At 43.4% G+C, this 23,237-nt stretch overlaps 1 protein-coding gene across 9 annotated transcripts in view; it reads right to left on the bottom strand.

Annotated features, from left to right (window-relative positions):
• Nucleotides 1-22,774, bottom strand: part of PAK1 (p21 (RAC1) activated kinase 1) — an 89,483-nt gene extending 66,709 nt beyond the window's left edge. For 2 of the 9 annotated variants that reach the window (XM_085066640.1, XM_085066621.1), the window contains exon 1: nt 8,229-8,300. The gene's annotated coding sequence lies outside the window, so the exon portion shown is untranslated. Of the gene's footprint in view, nt 1-325; nt 416-6,725; nt 6,747-8,148; nt 8,193-8,228; nt 8,318-8,541; nt 8,867-8,940; nt 9,466-22,233; nt 22,437-22,662 lie in introns of those variants that run through there. The other 7 variants (XM_085066667.1, XM_085066659.1, XM_085066650.1 and 4 more) reach the window with 7 other exon arrangements.
• Nucleotides 22,775-23,237: the final 463 nt, after the last annotated feature.

The following is a 23,237-nucleotide window of genomic DNA, read 5'->3' as shown; positions in this document are numbered from 1 at the left end:
ACCGTCTGCCTCCATTTAAAGACGGCCTACACAGAGAAATATACTGTTGCGTATTTGCTGTCTTGCAGGAGAGCCCTGAAGGAATCTTGAGTTGTTTGCTTTCTCTTCTTGAATCAAGTCCTGCTTTTGTCATTCCCAGCCCTACCCTTACCTCCTCAGCCTTTCTAATGAAATCTACAGATTTAAATGTTTCCAGACATCTCATGAGCAAAACTACTTGCTTGATAGAGAAACATTATGGGTTTCTTCCCCTATTCAGTCTTCATACTCCTCCCAAGCCATGAAGAAGCAACTTCTTACTGGGGTGGAGGACAAAATATTTTACCTCCCTGCTGCTCATCTGTGCTTGCCCAGTATCTTCAGGATCACAGAAGTATGAGGAATCTGTTTCTCATCAGTCTTAGGAGTGGCCAAGGAAAGTAAAGATAGGCAGGAGATGAACAAGGTTTCTGTAGAAAGGCAAAAGGAAAACAAACTAACTAACAAAAAATGCTTTAAGAGATATGATCAAGGAATGGAAGCAGAGAGAAGAAACCAAACAGGAAGAATACAAAAGTTAGTTTTCCTATACACAATGCAGGTTAAGTTCACTCTTCCCAGAAATGGCAAGAGAGACACTAGTCTGACACTGAAGGTTAGAGCTCCAGATAAAATGTCACTTTAATTTTGTTCATACTCTTTAAAATCTGGCTTAGGAACATATGCAAAAGGATTAAAGCAGGCCTGGAAAAGCGCTTCCAGTCTCACTTCTTCAGAGTCTTTTGGCAGTGGCCTGGTAGTGGATGAGACTCCTGCTGATTTCTGTGAATATGGTACAGCTTTTTTACTCATTCCCTCTGCTACCAAGGGAGTCAAAATTGCATAGGAGAATTTATAGCATACACAAATGTAAGAGGCTGCAATTTTTCCCAGACACCTTATTACCAAGACATATAGGCTGATGCAACAATAAGAAATTTGATGAGCCAGAAATTAAAATGCAGATTTTTATATTAGATCAAGATAACTATGAGACAATACTTGTTGCTGCAGTTCCCTCCCATTCCTTCCCTCACAACTCCTCTGGCTTTCTGTAAGGCTACTCAGTGAAGATTTCAGTGATTTTGGAGAATTAAGTTACAATGCTAGTAACTCACTGTTAAGAGGTAGTAGATACCATCACTTCCTCACCCAAAATTAGGAACTGGAGGCTCAAACTAAAGCCTCTGTGTGCTTAAATCTCTTTAAGTCTTCAAGGCACATTTAGATCAAATTCTGTCATTTCTCTCTACAGATAGGAGTGGGAGAAGTCTCTTTTATATGACACATATTTTTGCATAGCTTTCCCATCTCCAGAATCCTGGAGCTTAACAGAAAGCATCAAACACCTTAACACACACCCACAACATGCATACATTTTACCAAAGAACTTTACCAATGACTTTGATTATGAGAAAGGGATTGGTCTTGATGAAGGGCTATGTGGTGTTACCATCATTTCATTTCTGGGCCTCTCCTTCGAGTTCAGCTCCCAAAGCTTTTTCATTATCACCTGTGATCTGCTGCGATCATGAGGTCAGAGAAGCAACACTGAAATTGAATACACATCTTATTCCAACGTGGGACTGAAGATGATCACAATGGCAGGGCAAAACAAGGATGTGAACTACAAGCTTGTAGTTAACATTTTGTGGTTAAACAGGAGAGTTAGCTCTCCTGGGCAATGAGGCAAAAAAATTCAAACTTCTGTGGAAAAAAGAAATAGCAGTGACTATGTCCGTGAGAAGTGCCACCCACTTAAAAATCATTCCAGGATCTTAATTCCATGACTTTATCTTCCTCCAGCCTCTCTCTTGCATGGACACTGAGTATTCCTAGAGCAATTTCTCATTTCAGCAAAAATTGCCATGAGTCAGGTGGCTCAAACCCTCTCAAGCAAAACCTTGATTAAAGATATTATTGGGAAAAAAAAAAAACCACAACAAACCATTCTGTAACACTTTGTAAAGCATAGAAATTCACACTGGAAATCCAGTTCTTTGTCATTTAAGGTTCCATAAGGCGAACAGATCTGTACCCTGAAAACTGCATTTAGGTACTGTGGAAGCCATTTACAAATTTCTGAAGAATTAGGAAAATTTTTACTCTTTTCCCTTTTAGGAACAACATGCCCTTTCAAATACCTGTTCCTGGAGCTCCTGAGCTTGAATCAAAGGCTTTGCCCTCTGTGTGCTGTATATTGAAACAGATTTGTCTGATTTGCTAAAATTGGCCAGTATGCAAATATCTGCCATTTAATTTTTGACCCTACCTAAAACAACATTAGTCCAATCATACACTAATTTGGATCACTCTCAATGAAAGAAACTTTTTAGCACATAATACTATGTCTTCCAGTCAATTAAAAATAGTGTCCCACCGAAAACAATGTTTTAGTGAATAAAACAGTGACAGACTTGGGCTCTATTAAAAGTTAACATATTCTGTGATTTGCAGAGGAAAATGACATTAAAATTTGTCTTGTGTGAGGTATTTCTGAAAGGATAAGGACATATAAATTGTTCTATTTCCAGAAGAACTGCAAAATGTAATGGGACTTTGATAATTGAGTGTCTTATTAATTTTAATGAGCTAATCAATATTGCATTTCGAATCCTGATGTGCCCCTTTGCTGCTAATCCCTCTCTATGTGCTATGCACTCCCTGGTCTTTGCAGCTGTTACCTGACAAATCTACCTTCTCTTGTGAAGGGACACAGGAGTTCAGTTTCAGGTGACCAGTTTAATGAGCAAGAAAAGCAGAGGATACATTATGAGCCTAGCCTCTTTTTTTTTTTTCTCCTCTACCTCGATACAGCCTGGAATTAGAGAGCTCAAAACCTTAACACAGTAACACAGTAACAGCCTCAAAACCTTACACAGAGGTGACAACAGGGCCTTTAGCTGAATGAATGTACCAGCTTCAGTAGTACACAGAGAATTGTGAAAGAGGGGTTGGAATATCCCTCCCTTCTGCTGCTGAAGGAAATCAGCCTTTCCTTCACCCCAAACAAGTCTGAACTCTGGAAGCACATGAATTCCACATTCAGCTGTGACTTCTAGCCTCTCAGAGCATGATTGAAATAAGACATTCTTGAAATACCTACTAAAGGCAAATCGTAGAATCATTCTGGCACAAAGCCTTCAAATTGAACTTGTTGGCAAAACTGCATAATGTTTACTTACAGATAGCTAGGGAAATTAAATACAAGCTTTACAAAAGGAATCACTTCTCTACTCTTTCCACAGAAGATTCTGGGTTAAGAGGCCAAGCCACTCTTATTTTAAGATCAGCAGAGAATGTGCATTTGGGAATATGTAGGTATAAAAATAATCTTGTAATTTCTTTATGCCAAATAAGCAACAAGGTACTTTGCATTACACTACATGCAAAAGAGGGAAAAAAACATGTGATGTATGCCACTGGTTCAAATAAAAATATTTCTCACTCCAGCTCTTACTTCATGAATAGAACATAAGCCCTGAGAAACGGGCTTTGCCTTGTAAGAGAAGCATCATCTAAAATACTCGTGTGCCACTACAGTCATTAAGGAAGTTGATAGTTCAAAACCCTACTGATGCTTAGAAAAAGTAACTCAAAGCAGTGCTGTGACCTTAGCAAGCCAGTCTGTCAAACTGTGTCCTAACCTTTTGTATTTGATTTTCCTTCTCTCTGCTGCCATCTGGTAAGTCATCAAATGCCATCAGCTCTAAACCATGGACAGACACTGAAATTACATGCATCAAGCTCACAAGAGCAGGAGACAATGCATTAAGGTAAATTTGGATGATTCCTCCATTCCCAAAACACACACGATATGAATGGCAATTATTTTCCTCTACCGTTTTCCTTTTAGATTACAGATGGACAGACTTTATGGAAAAATAAGGAAAAAAAAGGCGTGACACAAGTCTTTATGCCCCACCTGCATGCAGCACAAGCTTGCCACTTGATTTCCTCACAGGCTAAAGGCCCACCTAGATCAAGGAATTGTTTGCAGCCAGATGTCATATGCTTCAAGGCAATCACGACATATTACTCACCTGGTAATTGGGATCACAAAGGGCTACTTTGGCAGAAATTATTTCTTTCCAAAATGCACATTTGGTTACTACTTCTGCAGTCTTATGATTTGGCCAAATTTTGACAAATTAGGACCTTTTTTCTAAACCAGTAACCTTTTCCTCTTCTTTTTTTTAAACCTAGTATGATACAAGGTTGCCTGATTCAGCACCACTTCTGACTTTTGACAGGAAGCAAGAAATGAAATGACTTGAAGGCAGTTATACCAGCTTAAGAGTAAAACAAACTAGCTATATGGCAGGTCCAAAGAGTACAGACTGCAAGAAGGGAAGAAACTGTGGAGGGGAAGTTATTGTTTAACCTGCATCTCAGACTATACACAAGAGATTGATAGTGTACAATGGAAGCTGGAATACTCGGATTGCCAGTCTGAAAGAGTAAGTTAGTACACAAACCATAACTGAATACTTTGACTTTTTCTTCAAATTCCCCTGGAAATCCACTTCTCAGATGGGTTTTTTTTGTTGTTGTTTGTTTGTTTCCTCTTCCCCCATCCCAACAAACAAGTGCTAAAATGAAGAGAAAGGGTAAAAGCCACACTACCACAGTGCTGTTGCTGATGGATTTGTTAGCAATGCTGCCTGCATGCCCACAGTGAGAGGAGAGGGTGAAACTCCTCTCAGCTGCTCCCACATACAACACAACACATGGGAGACAGAGGAGACCAGGGAGACTACAAGAGGAATCAGCAATTTTAGAGTGCAACTCTGACCTATTTTAAAAACACCTACAGGAGGATGATACAAGGCACATCCTAAAAGGGCCTTTTTCTCTCTGCAGATCACACGGGGAACCTGGGGAGACATGTTCAACTCAGAGCAACCATGCTTTGAGTTTGCAGCATCCATGTTTTCACCAACTGAAGCCCATGGGGAGCCCTGAAACTGCTGCACACACCCCACTGTCACATGCCAAAAAGAAGACAGACCATGGAAGGACCCAAAGACTCATCCACAGCTCTGAGGACGTGCCTGAGGTGGGATGGGACAAAAGTCAGCTTCCTTTCCTGCACAAATCCAGGAGCAGTCATCACCACGGGAGCACTGTTACCCCTCACAGCCATAACAACCACATCTGCTCATGCTGCACACAGCTGCACCCAAGGGCAGGAATTTCAAACTTCAACTTCAGTTTGAGTGAAAACGTGATTAGTACAAGCAGCATCAGGTACTTTTAACCTATTCATTCCTAAAGAGCATCATGTGCCTTAACCTCAGATGGGAAGAACTGATCCCTGTGACTTCTGTGCCACACCAGTGAGCACTGGATGACAGTCCCAGTTCTGCTGCCACCAAAGGGAATGGACCCAACCATTCCCATCTCTGAGAACAGGGGTGCAAAGCAGCTCCTCCCAGGTGTGAGCTGTGCAAGTGCATAAGAAAAGTCACACACTGGACTATTTTCTCCATAAGAGCAAGCCCTCAGCACCAAGCAGAACATGCTTACATTCTCCCCAATTCCTATACAAGCCAAGGCATCAGGCTGAGAAAATTAGTTCAGCTCCTTGCCAGGTATAGAAAAACACTCTTGGACACAATACAACTCTGCCATACAATATTATTTTGCCTTCCCATAGAGGTAAAAAGCCAACAGCACACATTCTTGTACCTGTCAGAGGGCTAACGGCTGACTAGGCTTTTAAGAAATATGGTTTATTTCTAAGTGTCTGGTTTCAATCTGTGTCTTGCACCTCCTCACCAAGACTGGTCAGTTCCTTTACAAAGCCTATTTGCTTCTGTTATCTGCTGTTGACAGGAAAAACTGCAAAACCAGAACACTTTGAGGGTGGAGCTCTGGATCATTTCTGTATTTTTCTACTGAGAAAAGTTCATTTCAGCTCAAGGTTGTTCTGTACACTCTTAAGCATATAAGGAAATTGGACCATAACAACAAGCTTTTGAAATTACAAAACTTCCCACACCACGGAAGTGAGACAGGTGCACAGAAGGGAAAAATAAGGGAAGAAGCCATACTGCAGCTCACATACTTTTACAAAAAGAAAAAACACTAGTTAGCAAACTAGGTGAAATACACGCATTGGAATCAAAGCTGAGAGAAAGGTCTCCCTTCACAGACCTGGAAAAAGATAACAAAACAGTTCTTTGACCTGTCAAGCAAAGAGCTAGCATCAGTTTTCAAACCAGTGCAAGCAAGGCAGTCAGAAATACATTAAACAAGCAATATATTTTCAGTTGTGGCAGTTCTATTGGACTTGTCACATATTTCTTCAAATATCCCCATCATGCACAGAAATCATGAACTAAAAGCCCCACTTTTCCCTCTTCTTTTTTTCTTAACAACATCCAGAGCACACAGTATTCCCCAAAAACCAGTAAAAGCATTCTTGCTGTTGTACTACAAGAGCATTTTCTTCTTCAAGTTTATTTTTGTCTTTCATTTCCAAATCAAAGAATAGTAGTTATATCATCCCATTTAAACATGTAGGTCCTTCCCCACAGGACTCAAAAGGGGCTTAAAAAATCACCTGGTTTATTATTGTCCAGTCTTAGACTCCAGCTTTGTTATACAGTAGAGCTGAGAACGAATTCTGTTCTATGGCACAAGACGGACAATCCAGAGTTAAAAAGAATCGGTATTTAGACATATTTAAATTCCCACTGTACCTTCTGTTCTCTGTGCAGAGATGAGCTTCACTTCTCTGACTTACCCACAAAAAAATGCACAGGGAAAAGCAATTTCCAAGCATTCAGTGGACATACACACAAACTGTTCCACAAGGAGGAGTTTTTCCAGCCTTACCCTATAAAGCTGAGAGCAAGATCAACACACCCACACTAAAAGATAGGGCAGCAGACAGGAAGATGCTCCCTGCTTGGCCAGGTAATGTGCACAGCACCAGGAAACTCCAGGTATGGAGAAGGGGAAGGTGGTTCAGTGAAAGGCAACTATGAGCCACTGTGCAAAGAGTAATTGCGAGCAAAGAAAACAAACATTCCTCCATCTGTGCCCGACAGAGCCATTTCACCCAGCTACAATACCTGCTTTCACTTTGAAAATGAAAAGCTTGGCTAACTACACAGCTTTTATGGTTGTTCTTACACATACATATACATATCTAATACTTAATTATCACATAAAGTATGCCTTACAGCCAGTCCCAAGCAAAGAGCCAGGTTTTGACACCTATTTATAAATCTTGCTCCCGAAGAAAAAACTCCTGGAGGCAATGTCGGAATAAGGATCAAGTAATGCTCAGCAGGAGCAGATGCACCGTGACACACATACGGATGGAGCCAGCTATTCCCAACAATCATGAATTTTAAGCCTTCTAGATAACAAAAGCAGCAAGACCAGGGATTGCAGGCATGGGAGAGCTGTGGATTGGGGTATTTCCATGCACAGCCGAACACAGAAGGCTACTGCCTCTGAAGAGACGTCCTGCTGGTGCTGCCAGACCTTCGGGCTCCCAGAAGCATTCAGGAGCACCCAGCGGTGCCACCCAACTCCGAGGTCCCTCCACTGCTACCCACTCCCCAGGCAGAAGCCCCTCGTTTGAAAGAGACTGGATTACGAGACCACCTGACGTCCCCTCCAGTCTGAATTATGCCACTATCCCGAAGTTCGGCTTTGCTTCTTAAGTACTTTGCTAGCCAATTTCGGTTTCATACACACACGCGGGCGGACGGGTTAAAAGACAAGCTCCCACCTCTCCATCCCTCCTTCGCCAGCCACACAAAGCCCGAGGCTTCATCACCCCATCGCCCAGCATGGGTCCAGCTCCTCAATTCTTTGTGTAAGCCCCAGGCGCCCGCCCCTCCAGCCAAGCCAGGACGGGGTGCTTGGCAGAAACTCTGAGCTGAGCCCCGGTTGCACCCCAGCCTCTGCCGCGGGACCCCAACCCTGCGGCCCCGAAGGGCTCCTCTCTCGCACAGCCCAGAACAAGTCCCTTTGTTAAATGAATGAGCCGGGGAGGCAGGAGCGGAGAGACAGGAGGGGGAAGGCAGGAGGAAGGGAGGCAGGCTCAGCACTCCAGTTCTAAATGAAAAGAAAAATAAAAGGGGGGAAGGAGGATGAAGAAGAACCAACCCGTCCGCTCAACCCCTACGCAAACTTCCCGGTTACAAAACCAGCGAGGAAATCCCCTTCCCCGGCGCGGCGGGACTCACCTTCCGCCCGCCGCAAGGTGCTGCCCGGCTCTCCCCCGGCTCCCCGCCTGGCCCCGCTGCCCACACCGCCCCTATTGTGGGCCCGGCGCCGCCCCCCGCACCCTGCCCGCCTTGCCGCGGCCATTGGCTCCGGGCAGCCCGCCCCGCACCCCCCTGCCGCCAAGGTGGGCAGCCGGGCCCGCCGGGGCGGGGAAGGGAAGGGAGCGGGCAGCGGGAGGGGCAGCTCCTTCCCGCTTCGCTCGGCGGCCGCCGGGGCGCGGCATCGCAGCCGAGTGGCCCGCGGTGGAAAGTTTTTTTGGGAGGGGGGTGGTACCTTCCCGGCGCCGCAGATCGGGACCCCGGAGGGCGGTGCGGCTCGGCGCTGCCCCGGCAAGCGGCGGGCCGTGCTCCGGCCGTGCTGCGGCTGCAGGAGGCTCCCGGAGCCCCGCAGCTCCGCAGGGCAGAGGGCGGGAGCGGCGCTGGCCCGCCTGGGACGTAGAAGTCTTTGGCGATCACGCCATCGGCGGAGCTGCCGCGCGGGGAGTGGATGGCCGGCAATCACACCCTTGGCGAGCACCGCCGCAGTGACTTTATTTCTGCTGCTCGTATCGCGCTGCGCTATCGCGGAGCCGGCTCCATTGTGCTGAGCGCTGTGTGCGGGCAGAGCCAAAAAAGGCAAGAAGAAAACGGGCTCTGCCCTGCTGCTGTGTTGCACAAGCCGAGGCGTCTATACCTTATATTGCCGGGATCCGGCTGTTCCCTCTCCCCGTGATCCAAAGCTTGCTGGAAACTTAGCACCCTAGTTAACAGGAGTTTTCGGCTCGGCGCTTGTGCTCTGCGCGGAGAGAAAAAGAGGAGGGGTTTGATTGCACGTACCGCGCACGGCTCTTCTCGAGGAGGGAGCACGGGCATGCCGAGGTGTTCTTGGGACGTGCTCTCTGCAGGTTGGAAGGTGAAATGTTTAAGTGAAGCAGGTGGACACAGGCAAAAGGGAGCCAAGCTTTATTCCCAGACAGCATGCCCCTGTGTACGACAGATTAAGACAGCGCCGCCACAGACTCGCCCTTCCCCCTTGTGCCAACATTTATCAGTTCCCGTGATAAGTTTGTTCGGGAGCTAAACCAGCAGAAAATTAACATCGCAAAAGCAAACAAATGGAGGAAGCGAGAATGCGAGTCTGGGACTGATAGAGAGAGGGGGACTGCCACAGAGCTGATTTCAGTCAGCTGAACCTGCTGTGGATTGTACACTTCGAAGCACTTCCCTCTGTCGGATACATTTAAAATTGGATTCAAATCCACGCACCAGGCAGATTGCATGAGCTCCCTCAAGCACTGTCTGGCTGTAGTCTGTCCTCTGGTTGCAACATAAAGGTTTTTATGTAGTTCAGGGTAATATGTATTAGTCACTTCAAAGTCAGCCACAGGATCAGCCACAGGATCAGCCTGTATCAAGAATCCCAGAGATACCTCAGAGTTTACAGGATTGCTGCTGGGCAAGAATTGAGGCGAAAACCACGCAGCTCAGCTTAAATGCCAGATCCATAAATGGGGCTCCATCAAAGCTGGAGTTAAAAGCCAACAGTTACCCTTCAGCCCTGAACTGAGAGCTGAAGAGTGACTTCCTTCTGTACCATGCTTGAAATCCCAAAGCCTTCTCAGAAACATGGATGCACCCTGATAATTTTAGAAATTAAATTTTGAAGCCAAGCAAGAGATCAGTCCAAAATACTCCATACACATGACTTGTCTGACAAGACATTTTACCAAATACGTTCATTCAGCCACATGGAGAATGGACAGGTCAGGTGATTGCAGTGGTTGACCTAAGGCCTGGTCCATATACACCTGGTATACTGCACTCCACTCAGCCCTGGTGAGGTGCATCTGCAGTGATGTCCATTCTGGGCTCCTCAGCACAGGAGAGACATGGAGTGGGCCCACAAAGAGTTACCAATATGATGAGAGGACTGGAGCATTTCTCTTATGAGGAAAGGCTGAGGGAGCTGGGCCTGTTCAGCCACGAGAAGAGCTGACTGAGAGGGGACCTCATCAATGTCTTTACGGTTCTTAAGGGAGTGTGCTAAGAGGATGGAACCAGGCTCTGCTCAGTGCCAGGCAATAGCACACGAGGGAAGAGGTAGAAACCAATGCATAGGAAGTTCCACTTGAATATGAGGAAGAACTTCTTTGCTGTGCGGGTGACTGAGCACTGGAACAGGTTTCCCAGAGAGGTTGTGGAGTCTCCTTCACTGGAGATATTAAAGAACGATCCAGATGCAATGCTGTGCCATTTGCTCTGGGATGACCCTGCATGAGCAGGGAGGTTGGACCAGATGACCCACTGTGGTCCCTTCCAGCCTGATCCATTCTGGATTCTGTGACTCTAATAGCCCCTGCTCTGATTGTATCTGTATAAAGGTACTTAAAGTAGAAAGAAATAACCAGAACTTCAATTATAGGTGCTTTAAACACACCTGAACCAGAGAAAAGGCAATCACTACACAGGTTAACTCAGTTCAGAAATTCTTTCAAGTAAACCTTTGGATATTTGCTGCCAAGGGATCTCACCAAAATCTTCAGAATCCTTACATTTTGCTATTTTTCTACTCTGTAGTAATGTGGAACCCTAATGAGATATCCTGAAGGGACATCCAGGAATTATGATACTTAGAGTTTTCTGAATTTACCCAAATTTCATTACTCCTTTGTCTGAAACTATTGCAGGACATTTCAGAGGGAGGTCCTAAACAAAAGGAGGAAGATGTCCATGAACAGCATAAGAATAGGATAGAAAGCTACCACTGCAACCAGAATTTGGTACTTGAGAAAGGAATGAGTGAAATGTAAATCACTTTATTTGCATTTCTAAGCACTCAGAGCAAAGTGTTCAGAGGGTTTTCAGGGAAAGGATCCATCTTGCCTTGTACTCAGGTTAAAGTCAGATGGCCCTTTTCCAGTATGGAGGAAAAAGGGAATTTCTTACACCTCAAAAGCATCTCCTGTGTTCTGTGGGAAGAAGCCTGGCACCAGACCCCAGCCTCAAGAATCTACTCTGTTGAACAATCAATTTTACAGTGATCTCATAAGAACTACGTTTTCCTCCCTTTTAGACACACAGCAGAACAAGCAGTACAGCTGCCGTAGGGCACAGCCTGATGATTTCTTCTTTGTCAGCAGCACCAGTATCAATAGTTCTTACTCTGCTGTGCATCTCTGTTCCTGAGCTACTCCCTGCACTGTGCCAGCACAGCTATTTGTGCAGCTATGTAATGGAAGGGATCAAAGAACTGGTCCACCTAGGAATTTTCCTAGGTGTTTTCAGCCAGATCAAATCCCCAAATATCGTGGCTGACACTATGCAGGAGGAACACAAGAGCATGTGAAATCACAGAAGCTGAAACTTAGCTGAGGGACAGTAACTTGTTAGGATGTGCCCACTTAGTCACCTGCATTAACCTGTCCACTCATTTAATCTGCTCAAGCAGAGGAAAATTGAACTCAGCTTATGTGGAAGAAACCAGAGTTCATGAATGACTTGAAAACTAATTACAAGTCTCAAGGTCTTAGTAGCTGGGAAAAGAAAAAGACAAAAAGAAAAAAGGAGTCCTATAGTTATAGAACACACAATTACAAAGTTCCTCAGCCAAAGATCTCACTGTGAAGATGCAGAACCAGCAAGCAAAACTGAGGGTGATGGTGGGTCAGCACACTACTGCCTCAGGGTTTCTCACCCAGTAAATCAGAAGTCAACCCAGCAAAGTAATGTTGTTAGAGTGGTGTGAAAGGAAGAAGACGACAGGCTATGATCCATCACTGCCCTATATATCATATAAGTTTGTACAGCTCTGCAAAATGCAAAACACTGTCACATCGCAACTATTTCCTTTTCATTTTGTCCAGATAATACAGTACAGTAAAGCAGTGAGGAATGTGTTTCTGGACACAAATCTGATGCACAAATGTTTTTGCTAAACAAACACACAAAAGCATGACAGCAACAATCTTTCATTTCCTCAGTAAGTTTTAGGGTGTTCTAATGCCAGAAAAACAAAGTAAAAAATAACAAAGGGGTCAGAACACCTGACTAGCAGAGTGCAGCATCTGGTTCCTATCTTATATATCCCGATGGTAGATGGTGTGTAATACCCATCACAACGGAAGTTAAAATCACTTCCAAAGTGTATACAAATAGCACAGTACATCCAATGCATATTTAACAGGGACATGAAATTCCTACCATCCTGGAGAAAGATTTGCTAACATTTCTCTGCCTAGAATGAGTTCAAATACAGGAGTAAGAACCAGGGTTACCATCTTAGCAAAGCTGCCTCTGGGTTACACTGTTTTGATCTTAGCACTGAAGTCCAAAATTCAGCTTATGCACTAACATTTCTCAGTATTTGACTATATGCAGTTGTTTCACTCTGGATAAATGGTTAGAGCGTCATACTGTACATGTTCCCACTTGCCACTTAGTCCTCCATTTCTGTAGGGAGAAGCTCACAGTAAAGGGTCAGGCTCTGTCTGGTACAGTTATAACAGGAATTACAACTTGGTACATTTATTGTGACCCTTAAATCCCAAATAATTCTGGTTCTCCTTATGGGTTGCTTACTTGTTGGTTAAGTTACCCTATAGTTGGTTGAAAACTCAGAGGAACCTTCATCCATTCCAATTTTAAATAATCTCTTACCGCTTCATTGAAGTCCTGGAATCTTGCAAAACCTCTGTGATGAATACACTTTTACATTCCAGATCTCCTTTAGCCAGGAAATTGCATAGAGACAGCTAAGAGCACTCAGTGCTTTGGTGAGCAGTCAGCAAGTAGGGGAATACTAGGGAAGCCACAAATGACTATTTGATTCTGGAAGCCTTGTGTATCTCTGGAAGTCATAAAATACAGATGGGCAATGGCTTTACAGTGAGGTCAGTCTTTGATTCATTAGCTAACAGCTGAATTTAAGCACATATATCTGAGCTTTGAGGCATGCTTCTAATTCAAGTTTAAAACCAAGGAGGAAGTTTTACCCTGCACTGTGAGTTTCTTCGGAGCTGTAGAGAATCTTGGCTTTGGCTTAGATTTTGTATGTTTTCTCAATGATCTAAATAGTTTGCTTTTTGGAAAAATATTACTAGCCACTGGTAATCTCAGGTAAAAAACCCATATTTTAATTCCCTAAGCTCTTTTTTGTGGTTGGAGGTATAAACTTCAAACACATTGGGTCAATCACTGAAGTTATAAGAATTCATACCACAGACTAACCAGTTGTATGTAAATTCAACATTGTGCAAAAATCTGTGGAGATGAGTGCCATAACAGAAGAGCCTGTTCTCAGATATTAAAAAAAGTATTGACATACTCCAAAAGCAGGAATTAGGTTCAGAATTTCCTCTTTCAATCTCCCAACTGCAGATGTAGCTATAGTACCCTGCATCAGAACTTCCCTCTGTCTGCAGTCCAAAAAAACCTTATCCATGCCTGCTCCTATTCTTCTCCAGCTGTTTCAAGAATCATCTATTGATTCCTACTTCCTCTCCTTTCCCCTCTCTTCCTTATTTAATCATTCACCTCACTTTGAAAGTCCCTTTCCTCCCTGATCCCACCAGTCAACCTAGGGCAAGGATGTGAATATGGTCTAGACATTCTTTTAGTGATCCATGTTCCATCTTGACTGGAAATTATCATAGAATGGTTAGGGAGGGCAGGGACTTCAAAGACCATCTCATTCCAACTCCCCTGCCATGGGCAGGGACACCTTCCACTAGAGCAGGTTGCTCCAAGCCCCATCCAGCCTGGCCTCAAACACTTCCAAGGAGTGGGGCATCTGCAGCTTCTGTGGGCATCCCATTCCAGTGCTTCACTTTTGTAGTGAAAAACGATAGCAGCAGCTCTGCTTTACAAAACACAGGCAGCAGCAGACAAAGAACGAGGAACCCAGTGAGAGCAAGAGGGGCACTGCTGTGAGGGAGGGGAGGGAAGGGGGAGGTCGTAAATACTGCCTTTTCACTTGGGCCTTTGGAGCATGAAGGAATTGCTGCCAGTGGAGGAAAGTAGCATAGTAACAGCAGGCAGGCAAACATCTCAAGCACATGAGAGCCTGTTTCCCAAGTGACAAAATACCTGCAGAAATCACAGAACAATCTATGGTTGTTGGCTCTTGTTCAGCCACTAGTACAAGGTCCTGGCCTGTGATATTCTGTGGCACAGCCTTCTTAGAACTGTTTGGGTGATTGTCCTGGCCTCAGGTGTGAACTGGTTCTCTGCACTGTTCCAGAAACATGACTATAATTTCCTCTCCTCAATGTAAAGAAATCAGAAAAAAATAACTCAATACTGCTCAAAATGCAAATTTACTACCTAGAATAGGTTTCCCAACAGACAAATCTATGACAGGTTTTCCTTCCAGGATTCAGCTTACAGAGTTACAATGGCTTTATAACAAACACTCAGAATCACTTTTCCATGTACACCTTTGATGAGATAAATCCTCCTCTGTGAGCATGTGGAAGAACATGGTAGGAATAGATTTACACATTTCTTGGGCTCAACAACTCCTGCTGAACCAGTAAGAAAACCAGAATAACACTTCTGAAAGTGAAATCAATCCAAATTATTCTGAGCTATGTTATTTTTTAAAATTTCCTTTTACTTAGAAGTGGGGAGAAATAAAAAAAGAAAGCGTAACATCAAGGGGAGACAACTCCGGAAGTGTGGAAAAAGCAGAGTGCACTAAACTTACATTTCATTAGGGACTCCCCAAGTTTAATGGACTACTGTATAAAGAAAATAATAATAAAAATAATTTTAAAATCAATTAGCTTTTCCTCTCTTTATTGATTTTTAAAAGAATGCCTCTGGAGAGCTTTCACTTCCAGTATCATGGCTTAAAAACATAGCTAGGTAATGCAAGAGACAGTCTGAATGAGACATCAGACAGAGACTACTAATCCAGGGCTATTTATTACTCAAAACCGAACAAAAGCAGCTCATTTTTCTACACAGAAAGTCTTAGTTGCATGGGAGGACACTGTAAACAGATGAGGGTGAGGCTGAGAGAGATTTTAACAGCATAATGGGACCACAAAAGTAGATTCTTTTGCTGGTTTTGCTGAGATTATTCAAACTGAATGACTCTGAAGACCTGATCCTGTTCTAACTGAAGCCAGTGAAAGATTTGCCACACATTTCAGAGAGTACAAAACCAGCCCTTCAGTCATAACACCTCTGCCAGATTTTGTTTCACACCCTGCCAAAATGTCATAGCTTGAATCACTTCAGTAGGTTGAGCCATTTAAAACTGGACTGAATAAAATGCTGGAGAATAAACTGCAGAGAGAGATCTTCCCCTGTTCTTTCCCTTATCTCTGCTCTTCTGCCTCACTGGATTACATGAATAGCAACCAAAAACTGCAGAGCACTGACAGACATGGTGTCTCTGGGCATTTCGGATGTTTCACAAGCAAGCTGTGAAAATATGAAACCTCTGTCCTTCATTTCTACCTACTTGCCTCATGTCCAAGAGGGCCTAAGTGGATCATAACGAAAAGATTATAGAGTAGCTGACTTCAAATGTTTTGGGAAAACTGCATTGAATTTGAGAGATTTCATGGCAGCTTCAATCAGTGCAGTAAAATTTTGTTAAAGTGCAAAGTAAAGGTCTTCAGCAACATAATCTGAACTGACCTGGAGCAGACAAAAAATCATAGAAACAGCAAGATAATTCAAGTTATTAACTCATCAAAAAGTTGGAGAGGTGGAACACCCATTTTGCAGGGTAGAGAGCGGGTTTGACAGTTAACCCAATAGAAGGAGCTGTACAAGCTCAGGGGCAATATGGCTGAGGACAGTGACACTGATAATTTAATTATACTGGTTGGTCACACTATAACCAAAGTTACACTAGAGATATAGATCACAACAAGCCTGCCAAGAGAGCTGGCCCTGCAGAATTCCTTTGATATGATGTACATCTCAGTGCTGTCCAAATCGCTGATGAGTCACGGATTGTTCTGCAGGACACAGGAAATCTTAATAAATTAGGTTTATTGCATAATCCTTTCCTATTGATTCCTTGTGTATACCTGCAGGAACTGCTGAATAACAACATACAACCCCCTAAGCTTTTTCACTGGCTGCCTTAGCATACCACATAGATCTTGCAAAACTGCTAGGATAAAACTGACGTTTCAGGAACATGCCAACCTCTAACTTTGCAGTCCTGTCAAGCTGCCTCTGCAATCAGAGGAATGTCAAGTTGCACTGGCTGTAACTGGCCATAATATCTCTGATACGGTTTCTACCCTAAATCTCACCATCTTGTCTCAGTTTGTTAATTAACAGTTTTAGGGATGGCTATTTTGCCGTTCTTTTTGCCACACTTTCTGGGGTATGTAGAGATTCTTATCAAATTATTACATTCTTACCAAGTAATTAACTTCATCAGCATAAATTAACCACCAAACCATACTAGGAGCTGTATCACAGATGGGGAAAATGAGGTAAGAACTCAATCCGTAGCCTCAGGCTGGGCAGCAAAACTACTGCAATAATGCTTTTTGAATTCAGGAGTTCCTACTTCCCATTTCTGCTTTCAGACTAAATCAATCCTTTAAGCTGCCTCTGAAAGCTTCCAATTGCAGCAAATATAAACCTTGTGAAAGAGACCTGGGCCTGCAGTCATACAGAGAACTAATCTTAAGGAGGCAGGTGAACTATAGGGAAGAAACATTTAATATTGCCATTTGCAATTGGCAGCCTCTGTCTGCAGGCTTTGCGTTAGCAGAGAGCAGCCCTGCAGAAAACTGTGACACTGAAACTGATTCTCTGTTGACAGTGGCTTTTATCACACACAGAGCTGAAGGCACAAATGGCTGTCTAGAGAAAAAGGGCCTAGAGGCTCAAGGTAAATGATTTTCAAAAAACAGTGCAGAGAGTGAGTCAACTGCTGATGTATGTGGACTGTGCTTGAAATAGAAGGGGCAAGCTAATTGCTGAAGAGAAACTGGGTTTGGGAACATTTAAGTTTCAGGATGGACAATGCTCTGTTGTGAAATCTGTGTATTGAGGATTTCTTATTTTGCCTGCATGCCTAGATTTCCAGGAAGAACACTTTCCCTAAAACCATATTCAAGAAGCCCGTGCTGAAGTAATTGCTCTTCCCCTTTAGTTTTTAAGTGGTTACAAAACAATGAAGCTCTCAGTTCTTTACACTTCACAGGGGAGAACGTACAAAGAGCTGCTTAATCTCTTTCAGTTCAGCTCTTTAATTCTCATGGGTATCCAGTTGCAAGGTATCTGTATCAGTCTCTGAGTTCTCAGCCACACATCAAACTGTTGGCTCTTGTTTTAACACGCTGCTTCAGAGCTGACCAGGTTTCAGCACGAGCATGTGAGGGCTGCTGTGCCTAAATCTGTTTGACGTTGGCAGAGGAGCAGCATCACAAATCCAGCAGTGCTTGCCCTGGTGATGAAATGCCAAGTAAGCGCTTTCACAATGCCAGGCTAATCTGAACGCTGATGTTTGCCATCCAGAAGGAAGCAAGCTGTACAGCTAAAGGAGGCACGTCACCAAGGAAGATTTGAATGCTTCCTGATTGGTATCCCAAATAATTATGTCATTTGCTTCTAACTGAGGCTAGCTTGCAATTCGAGTATTATATGGTTTTCTTAATTGCAAACTGCAATTAAGGAATCAGAAGGCAAGATGCAAACCACACCACAGGATCAGCTAGGAGAAAATGGTGAAACCAGACAAATTAATTTTGTATTTATTTCCTCCCGTTATTGCCAGATAGTCTCGAATGCAAAGTGGAAAAAAAAGAACGTAAACATATTTATAGCTAATAGAATAAATTAACACCTGTATGCTATATTAATGTGTGAAATTTGCTAAATTAAAATGCTATATTTGGCTCAGTCACTTAGCAACAGCTGCATCAGTTTAAGACATTTCCATTGTGCAGCTGTTAGCTGTTACCTCAGGCTGGAGCTCCCATAGAATCATAGAACAATTTGGGTTGGAAGTGACCTTAAAGCCTCTCTCATTCCAGCTGCCCTGCCATGGGCAGGGACACCTTTCACTAGACCAGGCTGCTCAAAGCCCCATCCAACCTGACTCTGAACACTTCCAGGGATGGGGCAACCACGGCTTCTCTGGGCATCCCATTACAGTCCCTCACCACCCTTACAGGGAAGAATTTCTTCTTGATATCTAATTTAAATGTGCCCTCTTTCAGCTTAAAGCCATATTCTTTTGTCCTGTGACTCCATGCCCTTGTCAAAAATCCTTCATCAGCTCTCTTGTAGCCCCTTAAGGTACTGGAAGGTGCCTCTGTAGGAGACTGTTCAGCCTTCTCTTCTCCAGGCTGAACAACCCCAACCCTCTCAGCCTGTGTCCACACAAGAGGTGCTCCAGCCTCCTGATAATTTTTGCAGTACTAGTCGGATCCATGTCTTCTCTATGCTGATTGCCCCAGAGCTAGATTCAATACTCCAGATGGAGTTTCACAAGAGCAGAGGGGCAGAATCCCCTCCCTCACCCTGCTGCCCACAGTGCTTTGGATGCAGCCCAGGACACATTCAGCTTTCTGGGCTGTGAGAGCACATTGCTGGTTCATGTTCAGCCTCTCAACCACCAGCACCCCCAAGTCTTTTTCTCAGGGCTGCAATCAATCCATTCATTCTCCAGTCTGTATGGACACCAGGAGTTGCCCCAATTCACATGAAGCATCTTGCACTTGGCCTTGTTGAACCTCATGAAGTTCCCACAGGCCCACTTCTCGAGATTGTCAAGGTCCCTCTGGATGCCATCCCATCCTTCAGGCACATCAGCTGCACCACACCTTTGTGTCATCTGCAGACGTGCTGAGGGTGCACTCATCCCTCTAGCAAAGTCAGCAGAAGGAAATGTGTGCCTGCATTTTGCCTGCTCCTCTCCAAAACCAAATGTCTTTACTCAGATACATCTTTATCAGCCATCTACTAGTTTGGTTTTGTCGTCAGGTAGAAGCCTCAGCACCTGTTCATTCTGACAGCTCTGATGTGAAGCTGTAACCCACACCAAAAGGGGCAGAACAAGCAGCCACATCTTGAACTGCCATAGCAATACTTACCATGCCTGAAGAGAAGATGAAAGTAGAATTGTGAAAAAAAAAAGAAACTGCCCAAGGAAATGAGCACAAGAAAAATTGCTACAGGAATTTTGTCACAGTGTGACTAACTATTTAGAAATTACTATGCCAAAAAGAAGGAGTCTAAGGGTTAGAACACACCCCAGGGAAATGGGACATCTAGTCTTGGTCCAAGCTCTCCTGACTACTTAACTACAATGCTGTGGTTATTTATTTACTTGTTTCCTGATGTGACTGTGAGTGCTGTGATGTGTGTTCAGGTCAATGCTGTCCCCTGTGAGGCAGGTGTGCCTGAGGCACAGCTTCCAGACCACAACCCTCAGTGGGTGCAGACAAAGGAATGCATTCTCTGAGGATCATGGGTAGAATTAAGAGCAACACAGGAGTTGAACTGCTTGCCAAGAAAAAATCAGAAAGCAAGAAACTTTGCCAGCCAGAAAGAAATCACTTTGGCTGGTGATTTTGAAGGACAATGCTTGTAAACCTACACACCTAAACTCCAATAGAATAATGCTCAAAAATTAATATTTTGATCATTAGATGTTCCTGCTAGAGAACACCACAGGAATAAACAAACTCCCTAAGTTACAGTTGCAGAAAGATAATATCTGTGGGATGGTGCTCACATTTTCTTCCTCAAGTGGATCAAAGAAATTTTTCTCTAGGAGATGCAGCATCTCCAGCTTCATGGAATGCCCTTGGGCAGGGCATAATGGTGTATCTGGAGCAATGGGGGCACACAGTCTGCCAGGTATCATTTGCTATTCATCAGGCTGGAACTCCCTCAAGCATGGTGATGTTTTCTCCCATGCTTTCCTTTGGCAAGAAGAACTACACAAAATCCATAACAATAGCACTGCAGCCTCCATAATAAAATTTAAGCTAAGGATGGTGCCATCATACTCAGCCACAGAGAAGCAATTGGTATGTTGGAAATGCTGCTTGTTTTATTAATCATCCAAATTTTTCATTGTGTTGTCTTTCTTCATGAACAGAAAAAGACAGGAAACAGCTATCTGCTCTTAGCCTGTGTATAACCTGCATTGTCACCAGGGATGCCACAATCTCTGGCTGATGCATTTCAGTTTTAAAACTAAGCAGACAAAACATGCACCCAGCCCAGGCCATGCAGTCATTAAAATCCCATTAAATGCCCATCCATGAAAATCATACCTGGACCACATGTCTTGTACCGACCAAGATCTGATGTTTTTATCAGTACCCACAATGGCAAGGCCATAGCTTGTAGGCAGCACCATAACACTAATTATGAGTAATAATTTCCAACCTAAATGATCCAGTAATAATTTGCAAAGCCTGAACTCACAGCTCCAGCATGACAAACACACACATCCAAACCACCCAGTGGTACTGCAAAAAGCAGGAGTTACTGTGCTTATTTATTTATTTATTTCCACTGGGAGAAGCATATGCTATTGAAGAAATGGAGGGAAACTATCCAACACTGCAGATGCATGACTAATCTCTGTAACAAACATGCACTGAAAATATACCCAGGAAAACGACCTAATAAGCTGAGTGGGACAAATCCTCTGCTCAGTATCCTTGATAGTCATTTATGTTATGCCAGGGAGTAGGATAAGAAGAGTTCATCACCTCTATTTTTTTCTGCACCACATACATGTTCTGCACGTATATAAATTAAAGCTATTTAAAAAAAATCTTCAGCTTATATGCTACTATATTCAAACCACTAGTAAGTCCATTTAAGCTTTTGTTAGCCTAGGTAGGACGTGCATGTGGTTCCTTCCTACTACAGGAGCTAAATTTCCTTCAGCAGATGGTCCTCAGGCTTAATAAGTAAGTGTAGGACCGAAGATTTGTGTTGAAACATGAAAAAGAAGTAAGCATGCTGCTATTATTAAATTCCAAACAGAGATTGCCAGTTCCTATATCTTTTCCTAGTTTTCTTCCCCAGACCCTGGAAGATAATGTGATGACAAAGAAGATCACAAAAACAGCAGGTTACAAGACTCACTTAGTAAGGGAAAATAAATTGAAAAGCATTACCTTAAGTGCTTTTAAAAAATAAATCAGCTCAGCGAGCAACCCAAAGCCTGAAAACCTATATAGAAAGTTCTCTACTTCCAAAGTGTTCCCCCTCTTCAACCTTCTAGGTCTGGTTTTGGGGTTTTTTTTTAACAGTACAATTATTTTAAGGTATTCAGGATCAGCAGAAATGCAACTGAAATTACTGCTTTGTATGGTGTGAGGAATGAGAGATTTCCCTTTTAAGTCCATTCTGCAAACTACTTCCGAAACCAGTTAATTAAGTCTTGGTCTACTTCATAAAATACTACAAAAAAGATCTTTTGTAGGTTTACAGACAGTATACAGAGCAGAATTGGCACTTGCCCAGGACTTACCAGCAGACCATGTCAAGCACACAGTCTCTTTTTAGACAATTTTGCATTTCCAAATAACCCCCCAAAAAAAACATGTCCAGCCTACACACATGCAGTGACAACACCCTGACAGCTGCTAGTTGTCAACCCAGACAGAGTTTGGCAAAACCAAAGTAGGGTTCGCCCCTTTTGGTGTTTACCTGCATGTTTTCCATGAGTCTTTCCTTCATGGCCTGTTTAACACAGACAACATGGCACAAAACAACCAGTTTAATGAGCTCACAGGACACAATCATGCAAAATCCCAAATAAGTAGGGAAGTTTGACCTCACCTGTTTATGTCACCCGTTTTGCCCTAATCCTCACTTTCGCCCATTTAGCTCCCCTTTCTTTGTCGCAGCACACCAACTACTTCACTGAAGTTTCAAGATGTCCCATTTCCCTTGTCAAAAATCACTTCTTTTACAAAATAAACGTACACCCTTGTTGTGATACTATCTCTTTAGGTTAACTTCCTTTACTTCTTACCTGATCTCCATTTGTTTCTAAATTCTCCAGATTTGTTGTAAAGCCTCTGCTTCCATCAAGGCCGGATTAGTTGTCCTGTGAGGCTTATAGGCTAAGCTGCAGTTTGCTGGTTGCTCTGCAGGATGGCCAATGAAGAAATAGCACGCCTGAGACCTCTACTCCACAGAGATTTGAGTTTTCTTTAAAGTAATTTGCCTTTTTGCCTGCAATGCAATTCCAAATAAAGCATTATATAGCAATGAAGTCATAACATCAAAGTGTTATTTACACTTTAATTGCAAGGGAACTGTTTTGTTAGCTATGCCCACTATTTTTGTTTGCTGTGGTGTCACCTTCTGTGGCAGAGGGAGATGTCATTAGGAACATCTACACCAACACTTCTCCCTTGTATAACAAAGTAATATTTAAAGTGTGATCACTGGTACTTACAGCAGATCAAAAGAAGGCAGCTGATGAAACCGAAGTTTGTCTGAGCGCATGACTTTTCTTGTTATTCCAATTGGAATGGAAAGTTTTGATCCTGCAGTTCATCCACATGCCTGACATCAGAGCCAAATTCTCCTGTCAGTCACAAGTTTGCCACACACATTAGACCAGAGTTCTTCCAGGTGTAAGTCTACAGACTTCCATGCAATCAAATCACAACATAGTTATTCTACTGTTATCTATTGTTTTCTTTTCACTGAACCTTTTATCCAGGCTTCTAAGATGCTGCAGAAACCAAAGTGTATCACACAACCTCCCTGTATTAAATATACCAAGTAAGTTTAAAGAAGAGTGAGACACAGCTGCCAAAGAATGTAGTGACTTCCAAGATCTGCACCAAGAGACTTGAAGAAAGCTGGAGCAGAACGATGGCTGGCATCCACAGGGAGTGAGCTCCTCAGACAAGTTCCCTGACCTGAGAAAGCCCTATTCCCACAGCTCAGCCAGAGGGGACTGATGGATGAAAAACAAGACACACAGACTGTCCCTGCCTGCCTGCCTGAGGCAATGAGTGACAC

This window comes from Lichenostomus cassidix, chromosome 1, assembly GCF_008360975.1.
Source record: "Lichenostomus cassidix isolate B80296 chromosome 1, HeHo_3.0, whole genome shotgun sequence".
Lineage (NCBI taxonomy): Eukaryota > Metazoa > Chordata > Aves > Passeriformes > Meliphagidae > Lichenostomus > Lichenostomus cassidix.
Note: the sequence above shows the minus strand (reverse complement) of the source record. Positions and strands in the feature narration are given on the sequence as shown.